Source organism: Neomonachus schauinslandi, chromosome Y (genome assembly GCF_002201575.2).
Source record: "Neomonachus schauinslandi chromosome Y, ASM220157v2, whole genome shotgun sequence".
In the NCBI taxonomy this organism is placed as follows: domain Eukaryota; kingdom Metazoa; phylum Chordata; class Mammalia; order Carnivora; family Phocidae; genus Neomonachus; species Neomonachus schauinslandi.
The window spans coordinates 105531-125012 of NC_058420.1; positions in this window are offsets into that span (position 1 = coordinate 105531).

Genomic DNA, 19482 nt, shown 5'->3' on the forward strand with positions numbered 1-19482 from the left:
ACTTACCCCTGAAGTGTGACGTTTCCTGAGGTCTTAATGGCCCATGTCTTCATTAATATCGGTGTCTGCGTTTTAGTGAATGGTGACAATGAGTGACACATTTAGCTTTCTACTGGTTAAGTCCTTTCTCCCTCACCATGAACTTCACTATGAATACATCCCAAATATGATTTTTTCATCTTGAAGGAAAGTTAATCTGCTTTCTTTTAAAACATGGCTTCCAGACAATGATGTCAGCAGGCACACTGAGAAATCCATAGATCATTGGCAATCTGAGCTTCCTGGTGACTGGCCACCCGAATGGGGACAACCTGAGAATGTCCTGGTAATTGGCCAGGACATAGTTGTGACATCACAAGAAGGCATTGTGATGCCCCACGGCTGTCATAAAAGCCTCAGAAAGACTGAAGCTGCACTAAGGAGAGAAATGGCCCTTAGCCACAGCTCTTCCTGCTATTCCTCAAATTCTCTGCCCACTTCTCTGTCCCTGCCCATTCCAGGCCACCTGCCCACACCTCCTGCCATGCACCTGGCAACTCCTAGACCAGTTTCACACTGTGAGTATGGCCTGGCTACTCAGGGGCACATTCCCATTTCTCATATGGGAGCGGGACACTGGATATCAGAGCACAGAGGATTCTCCGCCACGTGGGCCCCACACCTCTGGGTTCAGAACACGGCTCAGCACAGGGACCATGAATGATTGAATATCCATCTGATGTGCAAAATGTATAAAATGACTCCAGACTCCTGGCAGAGAGGGAGTTTTATGAAACAAGTAAGTACTGGGAGATGGACTCGCCACATCGTTGGACACAGTGCCAGTCCTTGAAACACATGCCCTCAGACCAAAAGCTGTCTGACCTAGCTCAGCAGCTGAAATACTACTACTACTACTACTACTAATTGTTTTAGGATGAAGTGCTCTCAACATTTCTGTTAAGGCCATCTGGTCCAGGACATGGACATGCAAAGCCCTGTTTCCTTGGTGATCTGCTTAGATGATCTGTGCATTGCTGTGATTGGGGTGTTAAAGTCCCCTCCAATTATTGTATTATTTTCAAAGTTTTTCTTTAATTTTGTTATTAATTGGTTTATATATTTGGGTGTTCCCAAGTTAGCGGCATCAATATTTAAAATTGTTAGATCTTTTTGTGGCCTAGACCCCTTTATTACAATATACTGTCCTTCTTTATCATTATTATACTCTGGTTCACTATCTAGTATGTCTGATATAAGGATGGCTACTCCACCTTTCTTCTCATGTCCACTAGCATGACAAGTGGTTCTCCACCGATCACATTCTGTCTGGTGGTGTTTGCATCTAAAATAAGCCTCCTGTAGACAGCGTATTGATGGGTCTTGTTTTTTTTTTTTTTTTTTTTTTTATCCAATCTGATAGCCTGTGTCTTTTGATTAGGGCATTTAGCCCATTTACATTCAGGGTAACTATTGAAAGATATGAATTTAGTGCCATTGTATTGCCTGTAAGGTGACTGTTACTGTAATTGTCTGTGTTCCTTTCTGGTCTATGTTGCTTTTAGGCTCTCTCTTTGCTTAGAGGACCCCTTTCAATATTTTTTGTAGGGCTGGTTTTGTGTTTCCTAATTCCTTTAGTTTTTGTTTGTCCTGGAAGTGTTTTACCTCTCTTATATTTACAATGGCAGCTTAGGTGGATATAGTAATCTTGGCTGCATATTTTTCTCATTTAGGGCTCTGAATATATCATGCCTGTCCTTTCTGGCCTGCCAGGTCTCTATGGATAGGTCTCTTGCCAATCTAATGTTTCAACCATTGTAGGTTACAGATCTCTTCTCCCCAGCTGCTTGCAGGATTTTCTCTTTGTCTCTGAGACTCCTAAGTTTTACTATTAGATGTCAGGGTGTTGACCTATTTTTATTGATTTTGAGAAGGGTTCTCTGAGTCTCCTGGATTTTGATGCCTTTTTCCTTCCCCAAATTAGGGAAGTTCTCTACTCTAATTTGCCCCTCTCTCTCTTTCTTCTTCTTCTGGGATCCCAATTATTCTAATGTTGTTTCGTCTTATGGTATCTCTTATCTCTCGAATTCTGCCCCCATAATCGAAGAGTTGTTTATCTTTTTCTCAGCTTCTGTATTTTCCATCATTTGTTCTTCTATATCACTAATTCTCTCTTCGGCCTCATTTATCCTAGCAGTTAGAGCCTCCATTTTTGATTGCACCTCATTAACAGCCTTTTGGATTTGGACTTGGTTAGGTTTTAGTTCTTTTATTTCTCCAGAATGGGTATCTCTAATATCTTCCATGTATTTTTCAAGCACAGCTAGTATCTTGAAAATCATCGTTCTGAACTCTAGTTCTGACGTGATAATAATGTCCGTCTTAATTAGGTCCCTGGCAGTCAGCACTGTCTCTCGTTCTTTTTGTTGAGGTGATTTTTTCCATCTTGTCATTTTGTCCAGAGGAGAATAGATGAATGAGAGAACAAAATGCTAACGGGGTAACAATGTCCGCAGAAAATATACACTGAACAGATCAGAAAAGACCTGAAACCAGGGGAAAAGAAAGGGAAAGTAAAGAAAAAGAAAAAGAAAAAGATAAAAACAAACAAAAACAAAACAAAACAAAAACAGAATATGATTAAATATGATCAGGATGGTGCATAGATCAGTGCCACACATTATATTTTGGGAGTGTTTTGTTCTGTTAGAAGAAAGTGCGTCCCAAAATTTTAATGAAAGAAAAACTTATATATGTACAAAAATAAGGATTAATACTATGAAGTGATGGGGTATGAGTGTAAAGACGAAAGTTATAAAAGATTTTATAAGAGGAATTGATAAGATAAGAAGTTGGTTGAAAAAAAGAAAGAAGAGGATTTAAAAAAAAGGGGGGGGAGAGAATGTGATCAGGCAGGAGACTAGAACAAAGCCATACACTAGAGATTTAGGGTATATTTTGGCCTGTTAGAAGAAACTGTATCTCAAAATTTAAAAGAGAGAACAACTTATATATATATATCAAAAATAAGGGTAACTACTATGAAGGGATAGAATATGACTCTAAAAAGGAAAAATAAAAAAATATTTGGTTTAAAAAAGGGATTGAAAAGATGTTGTTTGAAAAAAGGAAAAAGAAAAATTAAAAAAAAAGACAGTTAAAAAAATTAACTTTGAAGGGCTAAAGAATCATAGTAAAAAAGTCATGAATTCTATCTGCAGTATTCCCCTAGCGCTGGAGTTCTGCCGTTCTCATTGATCGGTAAACTTGGTCTTGGCTGGCTGTTCTCGCTGATCTTCTGGGGGAGGGGCCTGTTGCCATGGTTCCCAAATGTCTTTGCCAGTGGTGGAAGTGCCCTGCCCTTGACAGTCTGGGATAAGTAATCTGCTCGAGTTTGCTCTCTGGTAGCATTTGTTTCCTGCAAGCGTCCCGTAGAGCCTGGGAGGACGAGAGTGAAAATGGTGGCCTCCCAATCTCTGCCCCATAGGAGCCAAGAACTCCGGGCCCCACTCCTCAGTGAGCCCCAAGAGAAAAGCGGTCAATCACTCCCTTCTCCCCGGTCTGGGTGCACACTGTGCTCACCCGGCCTATGACCGAGCATTTCTCTGGCACCCGACCCCATGTGTAGGCTCCAAACCTAGGAGATCCCTGCGGTGCGCACCCGCACTGCTCCTCCTGGGGGAGGAAGGGGAGTCTCCCCGGATCTGTCACTTGTTGGGTCCCTGCTGGAGAAGCAATGGCCCGACTGTGCTGTGGATCATGGTTCGTGGCAACCCCGAGCTGAGAGCCCAATCCTCGGCTCCATCTGCAGCTGGCTTCCCCGCTCCAATACCTGGGAGCTCTGCTGCACTCAGGCACCCTGGTCTTTCTGTGACTCCGAGGGTCCTGAAACCATACTGTCCCAGTGAGGGTTCCATCCCCTGCTTAGCCACTGGAGCTATCTCCCTCAGTGGAGCAGCCTTTTAAAAGTTCCGATTGTGTGCTCCAAGGCTCTATCACTTGCCAGAAGCGGCCAAGGAGGCCCCCTCCCCCTCCATCTATCCTCCCAAATATCGCCTCATATTCACTTCTCCACACATCCTACCTTCCAGAAAGTGGTTGCTTTTCTGTTCAGAGAGTTGTTGAATATTCTTTTCTTCGATCTCCTGTTCAGTTTGTAGGTGTTCAGAATGGTTTGATCCCTATCCAGCTGAATTTCTGGGACCAGACAAAATCCAGGTCTCCTACTCCTCCACTGTCTTTCTCCGCCCCTCCCTTCTGTGTCTGTTTTTATGACTGTACCATACTATTTTGATTACTAAACCTTGTGATATATTTTGAAGATTGGAATCGTGTTGCCTCCCATTTATTTTTTTTTCCCAGTATTGCTTTGGCTATTAGGGATGTTTTCTGGTTCCATACACATTTTCGGATTGCTTGTTCTAGCTCTGTGAAAAGTGCTGTTGGTATTTTGATAGGGATTGCATTAAATGTGTGGATTGCTTTGGGTACTATAGACATTTTCACATTCTGTTCTTCCAACCCATGAGCATGAAAATCTTTCCATTTCTTCCTGTCATCTTCAATTTATTTCATCCCTATTTTGTAGTTTTCAGAGTACAGGTCTTTCACTTCTTTGGTTAGGTTTATTCTCACATGTCTTATTATTTTGAGTGCAATGGCAAACAGCATTGTTTTCGTATTTTTTCTTTCTCCTGCATCATTTGTAGTGTACACAAATGCAACAGAGTTCTGCACCTTGATATTATACCCTGGGACTTTACTGAATCTATTGATCAGTTCTAGTAGATTTTTCCTGGGATCCTCAGGGTTTTCTGTATAGAGTATCATGTCATCTGCAAATGGTGAAAATTTTACTTCTTCCTCGTTTGGCTGCATTTTATTTCTTTTTGTTGTCTAATTGTGGGAGATCCATAGGCCTGCAAATCCCCAGAAAACCAGACTTGCCAGGAGCCTTTTGACCAAACCCCCTCCGACCAAGCTTGGCACAAGGCAAATATGTCATCTGCACAGAAGGGTGACCAGGAGCCTTAGGACCATGGGCCCTCCATCTCAGCTTTGTACAAGGCAAAGGAATCACCAAGACTCTGGACCAAGTGCATGATCACCAATGCAAAAAAAAACAGCACAATTGATTCCTCAGAAAAACAGTCCTCCTGGGGTGCCTGGGTGGCTCAGTTGGTTAAGCGACTGCCTTCGGCTCAGGTCATGATCGCGGGGTGCCGGGATCGAGTCCCGCATCGGGCTCCCTGCTCCGCAGGGAGTATGCTTCTCCCTCTGACATTCCTCCCTCTCATGCTCTCTGTCTCTCGTTCTCTCTCTCAAATAAATAAATAAAATTAAAAAAAAAAAGAAAGAAAAACAGACCTCCTGGGAGTTTCGAGAATATGAAACCTCCAACCGAGCTCTGCACTGCCCAAATGAGGACCCTTGACAGCAGGATGAGGTAGAATCCTCTGAACAGGATCCCCCCAAAACAGCCAAGCACTGGGCACAAGAATCCCCTGGACACCAGGCTGAACAGAAGCACCCTGAGATCATGAGGACACCATCCCTGCCAACCACAGGGTAATCAGGTCCCCAGAACACCACGAGCGCTTAGGCTAGGAGCTCTCCAACATAGTCTGGCATGGCTAAATGAATCACCTGGACCATAGACTACAAAGGAGCCCTCAGAAGAAAAGCTATCCAACCCAGAAGAGCATAAGACAATCAGGTTCTCAAACACAGGATTTTGAGGAGCCCTCTGACCAAAACCCCTCCAACCAGACCTGTCAGTCGAAGAATGTATTATCTGGACAGTGGGCCCAGCAGGAGCCTTAAGTCCAAAAGCCCTCCAACCCAACTCAGCACCAGGGAAAGGAGCCACCTGGAACCTGGGACAAAGAAGGGGAGTCTTCTACTGCTGTACAGAAAATGGCAACAAAGTCCCCAGAACACCAGCCCCAGTAGATGCCCTGTGACCATGACACCACCAACCCAGTTGCACACTGGGCAAAGGAGTTCCCTGGACATTGGGTTGAGGGGGAGTCCTCTATCTGGGAGCTACACCTCGCAACCATGACAGTGTGCTGCGGACCCCTGCTGGGGGCTCAGGGCTTCTGCGTGGGCACAGTGGAAAAGACTGGGTGGAGAGTCACTGCCCCAGTTCTGCAGGTAAGGCAGGGCTTTCTAGAGCAGGAAGTATTGATTTACCCCTACGGGGCAGTTACAGGGCAGTTACAGGATGTGGGCTCTGGGGGGCAGTGTTGAGAGCACTGCCCGCTAGAGGGAGGGAGGTCTTGTGGGAATGAGAAGCACGACCACCAGGGTCCTTATGAGGGGTGGAAGGGCAGGAGAAGGAGCCGTGGGTGGAGCCAGGTGATGCAGGAGGAACTACCACATAGAAAGGCCGGACCCTGGGGAAGCTCTTGGATGCTTATGCGGGAAGTCATGAAGACCCTGGTAGGGATCAAGTGCGGATTAAGAGAAAAGAATAAACTCTAAACAGATTTAATGACGAGTATCATTTTTCTCTAATTATGGAAGATGTAATGTATTCTGATGTTAGGGTTAGGGTGGCCGGTGCCGTGGGCGGCAAAGAATTGCACAAAGAGGGGCACCTGGGTGGCTGAGTCATTAAGTGTCTGCCTTCGGCTCAGGTCATGATTCCAGGGTCCTGGGATGGAGCCCGCTTTGGGCTCCCTGCTCAGCGGGAAGCCTGCTTCCCCCTCTCCCACTCCCCCTGCTTGTGTTCCTGCTCTCACTATCTCACTCTCTGTCAAATAAAAAAAATAAAATATTTTTAAAAAATTAAAAATAAATAAGAATAAATTTAAAAAAAGGAATTGCACAAAGAGTAGAGCCACAAGCAGGACAGAGTGGGTTCACTCTCCCAGGGAAGAGAGGGGCCAGACACCAAGAGACATGTGAGCCCCGAGTTTCTGTCAGGCTGGGCCTTTTGAGGGGTGTTGAAGGTCCTGAGAGGGTTGCAGCCGTGCCCATGGGTGTGAGGGGAGGGGCTGATTCTTGGCCAGGTAGAGCAGCAGGTGACAGGTTTTCGAGGTGCTCTGACCTGGATGTGGGGTATGGTCAGGCTAGAGAAGAATGTGTTTTGTAGTTGGGGTCTCCTTTCAGCATGTAGGGCACTGTGACCTAGAAGAACAGACAGGGCCAACTGCAGACACTCGTGAGGGTCACCGATTATCAACGCAGTGAAAAGACAACATAGTGAATGGGAGAAAATATTTGCAAACTGCCTAACTGATAAAGGCTTAATATCCAAATTATTAGAGACTCATACAACTCAATAACACAAAAACAAATAGAAGTTACAGAATTGGCAGAGTTCAGAATAGACATTGTTCCAAAGAAAACACGCAGATGGCGAACAAATACGTAAAGAGAGGTTCAACACCATGTGTCACCAGGGAAATGCAAATCAAAACCCAAAGAGATGGCACCTGACACCCGTCAGAAATGCTAGTGGTAAAAAGACCAGAAATAACACAGGTCGACCAAAATGTGGAGGAAAGCTCTGTTGTTGGGATTGTCCATGGGTGCAGCCACTATGGAAAATGGTATCAAGTTTTCGCAAAAAATTCAATGTGAGGGGCTCCTGGCTGGCTCAGTCAGAAGAGTGTGTGACTCTTGATTGCGGGTCGTGAGTTCGAGACTCACGTTGGGGATACAGATTACTTCAGGGAAACTAATTTCAAAATAGGATAACTATATCATCCAACAATTCCCCTCCTAGGTGTTAAAATCAAGGAAACTGAAATCGCTAACTCATAAAGATACGTGCGCACCTGCATTCATTGCCACATAATTCATAACAGCCAAGGGGACGTACTAAGTGAAATAAATCAGAAAGAGAAAGAGAAATACCACGGGTTCACATATATGTGGAATCTAAAGCAAACCAGAAAACAAAAAACACAGTAACTCGAACTCATAGATACAGAGAACATATACATGATTTGCCAAGGTGAGGGTCAAGAAGTAGATAAAATAGGTAAGAAGGTAGAAACTAACAAAAAAAGGGAATATTAGATATTAGGGCACCTGGTTGGCTCAGTCAGTTGGGCGGCTGCCTTCAGGTCAGGTTATGACCTCAGGGTGCTGGGATGGAGCCCCACATCGGGCTCAGCAGGGAGTCTGTTTCTGCCTCTCCCTCTGCCCCTCTCGCCCCTGCCTCTATGTGTGCTCCCGCTCACTTTCTCTCAAAGAAATAGATAAAATTTTAAGAAGGAAAGTGTATGTCAAGAGGGAAATTGGAGAGCATATAGGACATCAATATATTACCTTCTAGCTTCCTATAGTTCAAGTACCTTAGTGAATTCATTCTATTCCATTCCATTCTTCTGACCTACCAGAATTCCTCATTATGATGTGGTTGGATTTTTTGAGATGAGTTGTCTTTTTCCGTAACTATTTCAGAACAATAAGTACAGAGTATTTACCTTCCTAGGTGTGTGAGTCTTTGGATATTTTTATAGCCTTTTGAAGTATAATTATGTAACCAAAACTTCCATAGATCTAAGTGTATAATTTCAAGACTCTTGATATATGTGCATACCAGTAAAACAATCACTGTAATGAAGGTGATGTACATATATCCATCACCCTAAAATGATTTTCCCCCTTGTTTATAGTCCAGGATTAGCTTGATGTGTAATTTCTGTTGGTCCCTGCAGAGTCACTCTTTCCTCAGGGGGAAGTTTTTCTACAGGATGAAAGAATTGATTGACTTCATTGCTCTGTATTGATAGGAGCTCATAATAGAAGTTGATCTAAAGATAAATTTTGTGGGCGACTGAGTGGCTCAGTTGGTTGAGTGTCTGACTCTTGATTTTGGCTCATATCACGAACTTAGGCTTGTGAGATTGAGCCTTGCATTGGATTCCAAGCTGAGCATGGAGCCTACTTGGGATTCTCGCCCACCCCACCCTTCCCCCATACCCCCACTCTTGGTCACTCTCTATCTCTCTCAAAAGAAAAAAAAAAAAGAAAGAAAAAAAAATTTGAAAATTACCCATTTAGAAAGTTCTGAGGCCTTTCCTGAAGGAGAGACGATACACTGACAGCTTAGAGAACCTAGCCCTTCTGTGTTGGCCAAAGCCTGAGTGGCAGGGCTGGAATATGTTGTGAGAGTGGTAGACCAAAGGAACAAAAGAAAGATATGGATTGGACTGAATTCATTGATAGGAATATGCTCAGTTGGGAGTTGGTATTTAAAGGACGACCCTGACCACTTGCACATGGTGTTGATATTCTGGATGCTATATTGGGTCAATAAGGGCCAAATGTTGGGATTTCCTTGGGTATACCGTTGAGGAAGGCAGGAAGAAGTCAGGAAGCATAAGAATCAGGCATGTTGAAACGGTTCTGTGATGTGCCGTGTGCTCAGCCATCCCTAATCGTGCTTGCTGAAAGACTCAGCCATCCATGCACTACCTTAATCAACACACTTACAGAGGCATGGGTACGGGAGGTACCAGTGTCCTCGAGGAGCTCTGGGGGAGCTGTCCTACACTGCAGGAGAAGATGGGAGGTGAGGAGTGGCAGGAAGGATGCTTCAACCAGCAGAGTCAAGGTGTGTGCAGTCACCGAGGAGCCATGGAGCCCGAATGGTAACCAGAGGACGGGAACCTCAAGGGTGTGTGCTGTTGGACAGTTGGTCAGATCTGTCCAGATTGAAATTGTTGGGCAATGTAGCAGAAAAAATAAATATCTAGATTGAGTAGTTACTATAGTGAAGAGTCATGGTCTCTTCCCCAGCTATGAGCCCTAAGCCAGTGTGGGCCTCTGAGCCCCTAGAGTGAGGGAGAGACTGGAGCCCTTTGGGAAATGTCCCTACCACCTTCTCCATGTGTGTCATGCATCTCATCTCCCACCCCCAACTTTCCCCAAATGTCCCCCAAGACACAGATATTCACTGGTGGGACCAAGTCTGGAAAAAAGGGAAACACTACCTATCCTGGGAACTTTTATAGAATGATTCCGAACGTATGTTGATGCCCAAAGACCAGGACTGTTACATGACCAGCCCAACAGTTGGAGTAGGGGCTTTGGAAGGTGTGGAAATAGAAGAAGCCTTGTCCTACATTTAACAGTTTGTTCACTGAGACCAGAGAGTCATCCTGTGCTCATTTCCCCAGGTCAAGAATGTGGAATGGAAATACTCATATTAGCACTGGTGCAATTCCCACTTTGGTTTCTGAACCTTGGTCTGATGTTTATGAGGAAAGAGGAGACCAAAGAGAGGCCTTTGGAACCATGCCCTTCCTCAGACTAAATCAGAGGCCATGCAGCATCCTTGGAGGGATGGGAGAGATTAGTAAGATTGTGAAGCTCTGCAGAGAGGCAGGGTGGGTTATTCCAACCATTGTTCATTTTACTAGGCTGGTCTACTGTGGATACCAGATGGGTCACGGAGACTCACCCTGACTTTCACAAACTTCATGAGATGAAGACACAACTGCATCTGTGATTCTGTCTCTGGATTGCCCTGTGGAGGCAAACTGCCAGGTGGAACTCTGCAGCCCACTGGGAACAAACCTTTTGCCATGAGGTACTGCTTCTGAAGGAAGGTCTATGACCAGCAAAGTCAACAATACAAGCTTAGAGCCACATTAATTGATCACTGATGAAAGCAGGCTAGACAACTGTCAAGATGGGCCATCTCTTAAGAAAGGAGATTTGGTAAATATACTGAAAAATATCCTAGCCACAAAAGACAGCAGACACACAGACGTACTGAGTTGGTGAGTGGCTGAGGGGAGAATTGCCTGCATCACCTGTTGGTTTTAAATTATCGAGTACCTGGGCAGCCACGCACCCCAGTCACTATTTTGTCTATAACCTGTCTCATCGATTGAAGTGAATTCTCTTTCTTACCCCAACAGAGCTGAACTTGATTGGACATTCGGAAGTGGTCACTGAAAGGAAGTAGAAGACCCATGGCAATGATCCATGAGCAAACTTCTCTGCTACCACGGGACACCCATTCTCCTGTTGGCCACACAGCTTCTGCAGCAGAGCTCACTCTGCAGATGAAAATGGTCCTTAGGAGGTCGCACTGGCAGGTCACTTGGCTCAGAAGTCTCCCAGAGGAGCGAGGTCTGGTAAGCACAGCCAGTGGGCATCACCATTGCCGAGGCTACTGATGTGTGCAGAAAGCAACACGGAGGGGCACAGAGAAAACTCTGTGGTCCAAGGCCTGGGATACCACATGGAAAAGGGCAGCCTTGGTTTGCTCTCCCATCCCCCCAAATACCTCCTGCCTCCCTGGGGGATGGGCCAGGTGATGGGCTGTACATCTTCCTTCTGAAGAAGCACCCAGCCATTGGATTTCATGGGTGACCTTCCTTCTCTTTTTGTTTACGTGCTGACGGTGCTCTGAGGGAGCCCTTAGCAACCACCATTTGGGCAAAGAAAGTCAGAGACTGACAATCACAGGTGGCCATGGGGAGGCGCAGGAAATGAGAGACTGAGAAGAGGTGAGAGCTGGCCAGCAAATGTGTTACCCTGAGGAGGAGCATGCTAGAGAGAAACACAGGTTTCTCACCTGCTCCTCAGAACCATAGCACTAGGGTAGGTGCAAATTTCTCTTTCCTACGATTTCCTTAGTAGAGACAAGAGAAAAAGACATAATGAGATGAGAACACAGACCAAGGACCCCAGAGGACCTGGGTCCACCAAGTTCTCACATAGGATGTGAGGAATAGTTCACATAGTGCAAACCTCTAAATGGACTATCATAGACTCATAAAAATTATGTCAGTAAGCATGTATAATAGCAGGGAAAATTGAAAACATAAGAAAATGAATATATAGTGAAAAAAGAGAAGTAATTCTTTTTTTAAGTAAACTATTTTTTTGGTAGGCTGCATGCCCAAAGCAGGGTTTGAACTCACAACCTTGAGATCAAACCTGAGGTGAGATCAAGAGTCAGACACTTAACCAACTGAGCCACTCAGGTCCACCACCCTTTTTCTAAGGTGTTAAGTAAAATCTTTCTCTCCTTTTTTTTTTTTTTTTAAAGGAAACTCTACACATAACATGGGGCTGAACTCAGGACCCCAAGATCAAGAGTCACATGCTCTACAGACTGAGCCAACCAGTCCCCCTTACTAGTGGGACTTTTGTTGAGTAGTTCAACCAAGAGAACTATAATGCTATAATCCACATGAGAAAGGCAGGTGACTTTTCTTGTATATAAGGAATCTAAGGGAACTTGCTCACTATATTTGGGGCCAACAGTGTAAAGACGCCCTATACTCTAAATCCCTGGGTCTCCCATCGTACAACACAGCTTTCCCTTCCTTGTAATACCATGAACCCGGTCGGCACCCACCGAACACAATCACCGCCTTCGTGTTCAGAAACGCAAGGCCCCACGTTCACGCCGGGCTGTGGCAGTCTAACCAACCCAGATGGCCTTGAGCTGATTGTCTTTAGCTCTACAACAAGCAGAGCTCCGGCTATGCCGGGTACCACTAGTAGGGGAAAGGGAGCTGCCGGCCCAATGCGGCTCCAGACTCGTGAGGTTGCATATGCTTTCGCACCTGGGCAACTGGTGCACAGGGCAGAGGTGGGGCAGCAGTGCCCCCTGTCATCCAGGAGGCCAGGGGGAGGCCGCAGAGGTAGGCAGCGGAAGGACTGTCTGACTGCACTGTGGTCACCGTGCTGCTCCGGACTTCCTGCTGAGGCACCGTGCTCCCCAGGTGGATGTAATTCTGTGTAAGGACACAAAGTTGTTGTGCAGACAGGACCTCTGTCTCATTGCATACTGCGGGGAGGGATCCTTTTACTTGATGTATAAAGAGAGACCCCAGTGAGCAGTGCTTAAGCGTAACTGCAGAACGTATTAAGAGCTCCCTTTTCTCCAGAATGGGGTCCATTCCCCTGAAAATGAAAGGACTATTTTCAGGCCACTGCAACTCTGGCCATCAGACAATTCCACTTCCGGTGGGTGCAGGGCACGTGGACACTGAGCGGGTGACAGAAGGGAGGCAGCTGTTCTCCTATCCAATCCAAGCCTCCAGGAACATCCTTGAGAGGGAGGAAGGCCAGTATTTCCCCTCTCTCTCATCCACAGTGGCGCAGGTGTCAATGGATAGCCTTCTCCAGCATGGTTAGCAACGTCCTACAGCATCTGCTAACCGTCAGGAACTGGTTTCAGTCTTGAGCTGCATGAATTTCACCACCTGAAAGGTGTGGCTGTGACATACTTAGAAAAACTACCCTTAGGGCCACAGCTTATTTGGATACTGTGCCAAGCAAGGGGATAAAAGCTTTGGACAAATTAATGTGTCCCAGTTAGCATAAACAAATGGAAGGAAGGAAGGAAGGAAGGAAGAAAGGAAGGAAGGAAGGAAGGAAGGAAGGAAGGAAGGAAGGAAGGGGCGTGAGTGGGAGGTAGGGGAGAGAGAAGGGAGGGAGAAAGAGAGAAAAGAAAGAAGAAAGAAACAAAGAATGAAAGAAAGAAAGGAGGAAAGAAGAAGGAAGAGAGGGAGAGAGGGAGGGAGGGGAAGCAAAGGAAAGGAAAGGACAGGAAAGAAATCCAAGATGTATGCATAATATGATGCAGACAATCAGTATGGAGACATGCAGGTGATAGCCGGTTAGGTCTAGCAGGTAAAGACAGGAGAGGATATGGGGTGCTAAACCAGGAGAGACAAGTAGTGTGTGCCAAGAGTGTCTACACTGTCGGCCAGCAGTGTTGGGCTGCCCGGGTTTACCAGGCCCGTTGGGCTTAGTCCGGTCCCCTGAACCTGCAGCGTTCCCGGGGCGGACAGAGCTCACTCCCCAAAACTCTTTCTGAGGTGGCAGCTTAAACCTGGCTCAGTCCACTCCCCACTTAGACTGGCTGCCTGATGGGGTCCCGGGCTACCATAATCAAGGCTCTTGGGTGTCTCTTACTGGAGGAAATCTCAACCCATCCTGTACTGCCTTGCCTGACAGGGCAGTCCAGATTCCTCTAGGTGTGTCTTCAGGGGGAAGAATTGGCACATTTGTGCAGACTAGCACTTGTAATTAGGCCGTGTCCTGGTCCCCCAGTAGCTCACTACTAGAACTCAGCGTGTCCCTACAGATGCCCTGGTTCAGATCCCAGGTTCTCCTGACCTGTGTCTCCCACACATGTGCAGTATGTACTCTGTTAGCTGGCCTTTGGCTCTTGGGGCCTGTTAGGCTCAGGCTGGTCCCCCAAAGCTGCAGAGCCTCCAGAGGGACAGTGCCCAGTGCCCCCCAAATCTTCCTGAGGGCAGCTTTAAACTGGGGACTACCAGTCCCTGTTTGGACTGAATGCCTGATAGTGGCCTTGGCTGACCAGTAAGCAAGTCTCTCAGTGAAGGAGACCCTAGCCAGGGGGCTGGGCTGATGCAGGCAGGGCACTACCATTTCCTCCAACTCGGCCTTCAGGGGGACCATGCCCATTTGTGCCGAGTAGAGCTTCCAGTTTGGCACAAACTTGGTCCTGCAAGAGCTGAATCCTGTGATCAGGACTCCCAGACCCTTGCCAGTTCCAGATCCCTCCCGATACTGGTCTGCACAGCTGCACATGCACAGCATGTAGTCCTTCTGCAGACCTTGGGCACTGGGGCCCTCCGGGCCTGGGGAGTTAGTGCTTGTCCCCAAATGCTTGCACAGTATAGAAGATGGGAGAGCCCCCCACTCCCAATCATTCTGAGGCAGCAGGTGCCAATTGGTGGCCCTCAGGCATCAGTTGAAGCTGTTACCCCTGAGTCTGCATTGTGTGAAGGGAGGTCTCAGTTCCTGGATCCTCCAGGAGAAGATTCATGCAGGGATCTGAGCCGTGCTTGAATCGAGGCAGTCAGCAGGGATGTAGCAAGCACCAAACACCTAATTAAAGTGGAAGTCCACTCTCAAGGTGGGAGAATGGGAAAGTTCTGGGAGGTGGGACTGATGTAGGAAAGAACGTTAGGGGTCAAATCCAATGGCCAAGAAAGAATTCTTGAGACCTCTTTGGTGCAAAAGGTGGTTTTATGAAAGCTCAGGAAGAGCTGCACTGGGGTCATGAGGAGTGGCCCATTATATACTTTCAAGTTGGGAGGGGGTTAGGGATAGGGTAAGTCTCTAAGGAACTTTGGAAGCAAGGTTGCCAGGACCTTGAGGGGACTAGCTATTGTTGGGAAAAGGTCATTTATTACCACCTAATAAAACCTGAGTCATGAGAACCTTCAGATGTATATCGGTGGGCCATCTCCTTGGGGTGTGATTACCAACACATATCTTGGGGGGTTTAGAGATAAAGAAAGTTTCCAAAGGAAGTTTTTTTTTTTTTTAATTTTATTTATTTATTTGAGAGAGAGGATGAGAGGAGAGAGAGAGCACATGAGAGGGGGGAGGGTGAGAGGGAGAAGCAGACTCCCTGCCGAGCAGGGAGCCCGATGCGGGACTCGATCCCGGGACTCCAGGATCATGACCTGAGCCGAAGGCAGTCGCTCAACCAGCTGAGCCACCCAGACGCCCCAAAAGGAAGTTTTATATAATAAAGTTGGACCTACGGGATATGGCGGTAGGGGATGCTTTCGGGATAGGGTTGCCTTTCCCCCTTAGCAGAGTATCAATAGAGGCAGTTGAGTCCCTAGAGGAATGTCCCTCTGCCTGTTTCAAGGGTTTATCAGTGGGCTGTAGGTATAAGGAAATTTAATAATTTTTCTTCTGCCTTTGTTCCCCACATCAGTGCTGCCCCCCGAGGTTGCTTTGGGATTAGATATCACAGGGTCTTTTGGGGCTGGAGTAGCTGTGAGGGACAGGGGTGTGCTCTCTAATAGAGGCTGCTTGGATCATGTGGGAGACTCCTCCCACAGGCTGGGAGGTGGAGTTTTTGACTCTACAAGATTTCTACCTGAGTAGAGCTCCTGGTTTCCTTCATCCCTGACTTCGTGGCAGGATCCATCCTTCCTGCAGCATTTCTAGGTGCCTGTTTGGAGACAGCCCTGCTCTGGCTGCGAGGTGAGCAAAGCCCAGGTCCTTGCACCGTGGAGCCTCCACTGGAGGCCCGAGCACGGTGTGGTGCGGGCACAGCCGGTGAGTTTCTTCCTACCATGGGGCCCAAGCAACCCAATGGAGAGGGACTTGTGGTGAGCAAGAATGGATGAAGACCCCTGAGAATGGGAAATGTGTGACTTCAGCCTGAGAGGCCACCAGCTTCCCTGGAGTTCACCTGCTTGCAGAGCAGCACAGAGCGGGTGGGAGGGCCTCCGGCCCCAGATTTGGGGAGCACTGTCCCCAGCTCATTCCCTGAGAATCACATTGAGGCAGCAGCTGCAAATCCTAATTTGGACTTGTAGCCTAATCGGGTCCAGGGCTCTTCCAGAACCAGGGAACCCAGAGGACTCTTCTGGGAAGAATCACCTTCCAGCCAACTAGCACCTCCCGGGGAATATATTCTAGTCTCTTCCAGCTGTGCCTTTGGGAAACTTATGCTCATTTCTGCAGGTTATGCCTTGAAGTTAGACATACCCCTTATCTGTGTAGAGACGGAGCCTATGACCTGGACACTCGCCTTGTTCCAGATCCCAGGCAACCCTGAACCGCTAGGCCCACAGGCACAGTCCATGCACAGTACGTCTGGACCGGTTGCCTGATTGGGGCCCAGGTGTCTCCCTTGCCAGACAGCCCAGCTGTCTCTTATTGGAGAAATTGCCAGCCAGTGGCCCTTCCTTGCCTGGCTAGTCCAGTATCCTCCAGCTGTGCCTAAGGTGAGCCTAGGCTGTGTTGTGCATAGAAGGCATGTGACTGTACAAACACCTTGTACCCCGAGTGCCAGCTCCTGGAACCAGCATCTGCAAACCCTTGCCCTGTTCCAGATCCCTGGGAACCCTGCACTGAGCAGCCCTGCATGTGCAGGGCACACTCCTTCAGCAGGTCTTGGGCAGCTGGGGCCTGGCCCCAAGCAACTGCCCAGTATGCTTGGTAGCGGGAGCCCAGCCCCAGAATCTTTGTGAGGTAGCAGTTTTATTTTTTTTATTTTTTCAGTTTAATCAATTGCTAAATTGAAGTATCATTGATACACATTATCTTCTAGTTTGAGGTGGATCAACATCAGAGTGATCCAGTAGTTTTATACATTACGAAATGATCCTTAGGGTAAGTCTAATTAACATCCGTCATTTTACAAAGTGACTGGAATTATATTGACCATATTCCCTATGTGTATATTCCATCCCCATGGCCTGTTTATTTTATAACTCGAAGTTTGTACTGCTTAATCCCTCACCTGTATCATCTGCCCCTGACCCCTTCTTCCCCCTCTGGTAACCAACAGCTTGCTTCCTGCCTCTATGAGTCTGGTTCTGTTTTGTTTTGTTTCACTGTTTTGTATTTTAGATTCCACATGTAAGTGAAATCCTAGTAGATTTATTTTTCTGTGATTCATTTCACTTAGCATAATACTCTTAGGTCCACTCAAGTTGTTGCAAATGTTAAGATTGCATTCATTTTTCCGGCTGAATTATATTCCTTATGTATACATACCTCATCTTCTTTATACATTTATCAACAGCCACTTAGGGTTGCATCAGTATCTTGGTCCTTGTAAATAATGCTGCCAGAAACACAAGGATGTGTATATCTTTCCGGATGGGTGTTTTTTTGTTTTCTTCATGTATATACCCAGAAGTGGATTTGCTGGGTCATACACTATTTCTATGTTTCATTTTTTGAGGACCTTCCATAGTGGCTACACCAATGCACATTCCCAGCAAGAGTGCACGAGGTTTCCATTTTCTCCACATCCTCGCCAACACTTGTTATTTTTTGTCTTTTAGGTAATAGCCACTCTGACAGGTAGGAAGTCATATCTCATTGTGGTTTTGATACCTGAGGATCAGTGATGTTGAACAGCTTTTCGGAAGCCTGTTGGCCACCTGTGTTTTCTTTGGGAAAGAGTCGATTGAAGTCTTCTACCCGTGTTTAAATCAGGTTATTTGTGGTTTTGGCATGAAGTTGTATAAGTTCGTTACATATATTCAGTATTAACTCTCACTGGATGTACCTTTTGCATATGTTTTCTCCCATTCACTGGGTTGCCTTTTCCTTATATTGTAGGTTTCCTTTGTTTTGCAAAAGCTGTTCACTTTGCTATGAAGGCACTTGTTTATTTTAGCTTCTGTGGCCCTTGCCTGAGGGGACTGGTCCAAAAAGTATATCGCTAAGACCAATGTCAGAGAGCTTCCTGACTACGTTTTCTTCTAGGAGTGTTATGGTTTCAGTCTTAACAGTCAAGTTTGTCATTGATTTTGAGTTTATTTTTGTGTATGCTGGAAGACAGTAGTCCAGTTTCATTCTTACGCATGTCCGGTCTTTCCAGCACCCTTTATTGAAGACACTGTCCTTCCCCCCTTGTATGGACTTGCCTCCTTTGTCATCAGTTGATGGCCCTTTATATGCATGGCTTCTTCTGGGCTCTCTGTTCGATTCCATTCACCTGTAGGTCTGAGTGCCCTACTGTTTTGATTATTAGAGTTTTGTAGTAGAGTTTGAAATCAGGCAATGTGATACCTCTGTGGAGGCTGCAGTTTTCAACTGGCTAGGGTCAGAACCCATTTGGACCCACTCTGGATGGGGTCCCGGGCCTGACCAGCAGTAAAGGCTCCCCAGTGTGTCTTGCTGGAAGATGCCCTACCCAGCCTGTCTGGCTCTGTCCTGGCAAGAGTGGTTTCTCTATCTCTGCCCTCAAGGGAAAACTGTGTAATTAGAGTTTGGAATGAGGCAGGTGGCCTTGTGACCCCAGAAGCCTGCTCCGGTGACCAGCCTCTCCCGTTTCTTGCCCTGTTGATGCACAGCGTGTGCATGCGCAGTAAGAACCCCATCAGCCAGGCTTGGGCAGGCCTAGGTAGCTCAGGCTGCCTCCCAACCACCTGCATACCTTCCAGGGTAGAGGGAGTCAACCCGCCACATTTTTTGGAAGCAGCTTTTAAGTGGTGACAGTCAGCCTGATGCGGTCCAAGGCTTCCCACACTCAGTATTCCCAGGTTTCTTATATGGGGCCGGGCTGCTTTTGTCAGTTGCCTGCTCCATCCTGGCAAAGCAGTGCAGATACTCGTGGTTCTGCTGTAGGGGAAAAGATGAGCATTTGTGTAGCTTAGTGCTTGGATGTCGGCGTATGTCGAGTACCCCGTCGATCTCATGGTTAATTTTGGTGTGTGGGCCCCACCACCCTGGTGACCGGGGACCAGACCCGGCTCCAGGGGCCTGCAGTGCCCTCAGTGCCTCGGGTGAGCTGAGAGGAGAGCGCTGCGCATGCGCCAGGTTGGGGCAGAGTAGCCAGTCATGTGGAACAGGACAAGCGTGGGGAGAGTTCGCCTGAATGCAGGGCTTGAGGTTCCTTGACTATGACCCTGTAGCATCCAGTCAGGACGAGAGTGACCTGGGGGCAGCGAGGAGAGGATCAGCAGTCAGCAGGACTGAGAGTCAAGACAGGCTTTGAAACACAAGGGAGTCCCCCAACAGAAGGGGGATCCTGTGATGCCTTGGGTTCTTCCAGGTCAG